The sequence below is a fragment of the Nycticebus coucang genome, chromosome X (genome assembly GCF_027406575.1).
Source record: "Nycticebus coucang isolate mNycCou1 chromosome X, mNycCou1.pri, whole genome shotgun sequence".
NCBI classification, from domain to species: Eukaryota; Metazoa; Chordata; class Mammalia; order Primates; family Lorisidae; genus Nycticebus; species Nycticebus coucang.
Genome location: NC_069804.1, coordinates 52,463,933 through 52,468,860, shown reverse-complemented (window position 1 = coordinate 52,468,860; position 4,928 = coordinate 52,463,933).

The window sequence follows — 4,928 nt, the reverse complement described above, 5'->3', positions numbered from 1 at the left end:
GCTAGAAGGTAGTCTAGGGCCAATTAGTTTTGATAAATAGCATTTATCATTTGGGTTTCTTCATGGGCTAGTAGGGTTAAGGTTTTGCTGGTCTCATTTGTTATTATTTTAAAAACTGCTTGTAATCGGGTAATCTGATTTAACATATATATTGGGGTTCTGTATATATGTTAAATCAGATTATCCGATTACAAGCAGTTTTAAAAATAATAACATTGTGTGGCGCCTGTGGCTCAAAGGGGTGGGGCGCCGGCCCCATATGCCGGAGGTGGTGGGTTCAAACCCAGCCCCAGCCAAAAAAAAAAAAAAATAATAACCTGAAAAAATAATAACATTGATGATGAAAGACTTTACGACTAGGGGAAGGAGGCTTACCATGTAGAAAGTAACAATTTCTAGGGGTACAAGGTGAAGAAGTTTATCCTTTTATTAAATGTACTCTATTACTGACATTGGGATTAATTCATGTGGCCCAAATTATACAACGCTAGAACATACATCCTGCACAGGTACCTAATCTGTGGCATATGTATTTATCTCTTTTAGTATATTGTCTTTCCCAAGATGGATTCATTTGTGTTCCCTCAAACATTATGTTATTAAAAACTTGGCATGCATCAAAGGTTAGTAATACTTGCTTAGGTATTTCTTCTGTTATAACTCGGGTTATTGTCTTTTTAGGGGTGTCAGTATACCACATAGCAAATTCAGTCTGCTCTGGGGGTTCAGAAGGACTGTAGCAAACAGCTGGCCCACTGGAGGGCACACACACCTGATATTGGGTGTTATTATATATGCAAGTTCCTTCAGGTTTTCCTGTATATTCATAATAAGAGTAAACCAATAACACAGTTTTGACAGTTTGTCTAGTTTGGGTTACTTCTTGGATACATTTTTCACAACCTTCACCATGTCTTACACCTAAGATTAAATAAGAAAGGTGAAAAAGTCCAAAGCAAAGAATCAGTCTCATGCTGCTGCTGCTCATCCTCAAGCTTTTGCCGTGCATAGACCAGTCAGCTCCTGGTATGTGACTGGAGCAAAGCTGTAGCCTGTTTTCTCAGGGTAAGGCAGTGGGGATGCTCTGGGTGTCGCTGGACCATCCACTCCACATCACTGGCTGGTTTCACATGCAAGTAATGTATCCAGGCAGGAATGCCATCTACCTTCATTGCTGTTGGTGTGGACAGGATCACTAAGTAGGGACCTTTCCACCATGGTTTCAGCAGGCTCAGGCTCCAATCTTTAATCCACACCTCGTTACCTGGAGAATAGAGATGGACTGGGGGAGATAAACTAACAGGATATCTATTATTCACCCATTCTGAAATTGTTTTTATTAGTTTGCCCAGTGATATTAGTTGGTTAGTAAGTTAGTAAGTTCTGTTTCTCCCAGTTCTCTCAGGGTCCTTGGTAAACTTCTTAAAATGGGAGGAGGACTGTGATATAGTATTTTATAGGGTGAGTACCCTGTTCTTTTAATAGGAGTATATCTGATTTTAAACAATGCTAATGGTAAAGCATGGATCCACTAAAGTTTTCAACTTTCCCTGAAACTTTGTGGCCTGTACTTTCCAACATGGTAGGAGTTTGTTGAATAAAGTCATTTCTTAAGAATATGTTCAGTTACTTGGCTTGGTGCCCATACTCAGTGGCTAGAGCACCAGCCACATACACTGGGGCTGGTGGGTTTGAACCCGGCCTGGGCCTGCTAAACAACAATGACAACTACAAAAAAAATAGTTGGGTGTTGTGGCGGGTGCCTGTAGTCCCAGCTACTTGGGAGGCTGAGGCAAGAGAATCACTGAAGCCCAAGAGTTTGAGGTTGCTGTGAGCTGTGTGATGCCACGGCACTCTACCAAAGATGACATACTGAGACTCTGTTTCAAAAAAAAAAAGAATATGTTCAGTTACTGTAAAAGTCAGACAGAGCAATGCCAATTCAGAAAGAAAAGTGGCTGCTATTTCCAAAAGTAAAGAGGACTTTTTTTTTCCTTTAGTTCCAAATTAGTAATTGACCTTGGATCTTCTGCTGAGTGCTGGTACCCTATCTCAAGGTTATTTGTAACATAGCAACCACAGTTTTTAGCAGGCAGAAAGATAGAAAAACAATTTTTAAATAAACTTTGTATTAACTCTATAATGGTAAATTGATCCTTTGAGTTCTGACTTTTTTTTTTAATTTGAGATAGTCTCACTTTGTCACCCTTGGTAGAGTGTCATGGTGTCAGCAGATCGCAGCAACCTCAAACTCCTGGGTTTAAGTGATTCTCTTGCCTCAGCCTCTCAAGTAGCTGGGACTACAGGCACCTGCCACAACGCCTGGCTATTTTTTTTTTTGTTGTTGTTGTAGTTGTCATTGTTGTTCAGGTCTGGGCTGAGTTTGAACCCACCGGCCCCAGTGGATGTGGCCAGTGCCCTAACCACTGAGCTATGGGCGCTGAGCCTGAGTTCTGACTTTTGATACATTTTTTCTTTTTTCTTTCTTTCTTTTTTTTTTTTTTTTGAGACAGTCTTAAGTTGTTGCCCTGGGTAGAGTGCTGTGGCGTCACTGCTCCCAGCAACCTCAAACTCTAGGGCTTAAGCAATTCTCTTGCCTCAGCCTCCCGAGTAGCTGAGACTACAGGCACCCACCACAATGCCCGGCTATTATTTGGTTATAGTTGTCATTGTCGTTTGGCGGGCCTGGGCTGGATTCAAACTGTCAGCCTCGGTGTATGTGGCTGGTGCCTTAGTGGCTTGAGCTGCAGGCGCTGAGCCATGGTACATTTTTTTCATTACTTTAAATATGTATATAAGAGGGTGGCGCCTGTGGCTCAAGGGGTAGGGAGCCGGTCCCATATGCCAGAGGTGGCGGGTTCAAATCCAGCCCCGGCCAAAAAAAAAACAACAACAACAAAAAAATAAATATGTATATAAGAATAGAAATTTAAGAGACTTCAAACATAAGTCTTATAAACTGAGGACAACTTTGTTGTTGCAACTAGAGATTTCTTTTTCATTATAATCAACTTAATCACGTACAAAATTCTTCTTTTTTTTTGAGACAGAGTCTCACTATGTCACCCTCAGGAGAGTGATATGGCGTCACAGTTCACAGCAACCTCAAACTCTTGGGCTTAAGCAATTCTCTTGCTTCAGCCTCCCAAGTAGCTGGGACTACAGGCACCCACCACAACACTCAGCTATTTTTTTGTTGTAGTTGTCATTGTTGTTTAGCTGGCCCAGGCCAGGTTCGAACCTGCTAGCCTCAGGGTATGTAGCCGGCACTGTAACCACTGTGCTACGGGTGCCAAGCCCATACCTATGTCTTTCAACACATCTTTCTCCTTATTTACTGTTTTTTTTTTAATTTTTTAACTCCAAAGTTAGGAAAAAGGAAAAAGAAGGTCATATACAAAGTCTCAGTTAAGCTTTGCTAAAAGCCTGTGATGTTAAAGGAGTTAGGTGTTTAACTTAACCTTGAGATTCTGTCCAGTGGGGTAGGGCAATTAAACATGATCTCCCAATGGCAAAGAAGTTGTGGAAGACACAGGAGGTTGTATTTTACCTTTTACTTCAGAGATGGAGCCACAAAAGTAGGTCCATTGTCAGAGCCTATGTAAAGAGGAAGGCCATATTTAGGGATGATTTCTTTAAGTAGAAAACTTGTGAGTTTTTTGGCTTTTTCACTTTGAGTAGGAAAAGCTTCGACTTACCCTGAGTTATACCAGCAGATACTTATTTTTTCTGCTTGGAGGCATTTCAGTAAAGTCTACTTGAATGTTTTCAAAGGGTGTAGTTCTTACACTTTGAATACTTGGTGGCAGATGGGGGCCTTGTTAGGCATTAAATTGGCTACAGGTGACACATCTTTGACTTAATTCATTCAGGCCTTCCTCCTTTCTTTGCACAAATTGTTGTTATCTTCCTGGAAGTCATGTTTTACCTCTTTAGTCATTTTGGATCTGCTGCCAAAATGACTTGCTAGATCACAAGTCCTGAAGGGCAGGAGACGTGTCTTAATTCACCCTCACCTCCCCAGATACACCACAGTGCTGACACACAGAGGTTGTTCAACTATATGCTTATTTTTTGCAGGAGGGATATTTAATTAGAAAAAAATTCAGTCTTATAGAAAAGTTGCAAAAATGATATAAAGAGGCAGGAGGGGCTCGGCACCTATGGCTCAAGTGGCTAAGGTGCCAGCCACATACACCTGAGCTGATGGGTTCGAATCCAGCCTGGGCCCGCCAAACAACAATGATGGCAGCAACCAAAAATAGTCGGGCATTGTGGTGGGTGCCTGTAGTCCCAGCTACTTGGGAGGCTGAGGCAAGAGAACTGCTTAAGCCCAGGAGTTGGAGGTTGCTATGAGCTGAGATGTCACAGAACTCTACTCAGGGTGACAGCTTGAGGCTCTGTCTCACAAAAAAAAAAAAAAAAAAAAGAGGCAGGAGGCAGTGGCTCATCCCAGCATTTTGGGAGGCTAAGGCAGGATAATCACTTGAGCCCAGGAGTTTAAGGCTGCAGTGAGCTATGATTCATCTACTGCACTCTAGCCCTGGCAACAGAGCAAGACCTTCTCTCCAAAAAAAATAAAAAAGAAGTAATAGTTATCATACTTCACCCAGATTCTCCAAATGTTAACAGTTTACCACATTTGCTTTATTTATCCTTCTCTCTCCCATTTACACACATACTTATTTTCTGGCCAGTTTGAGAGTAACTTGCAAATGAGTTTCTTTATCTCTAAATACTGTCTACTTCAGTGTTCATTTCTGGAAAACACAATTATCAAAATCGGGCAATTAATGTTGATATACTATTATCTAATTGCATTTTTTTTCTTTTTTGCAGTTTTTGGCCAGGGATGGGTTTGAACCCGCCACCTCCGGCTTATGGGGTTGGTGCCCTACTCTTTTGAGCCACAGGCGATGCCCTACTTG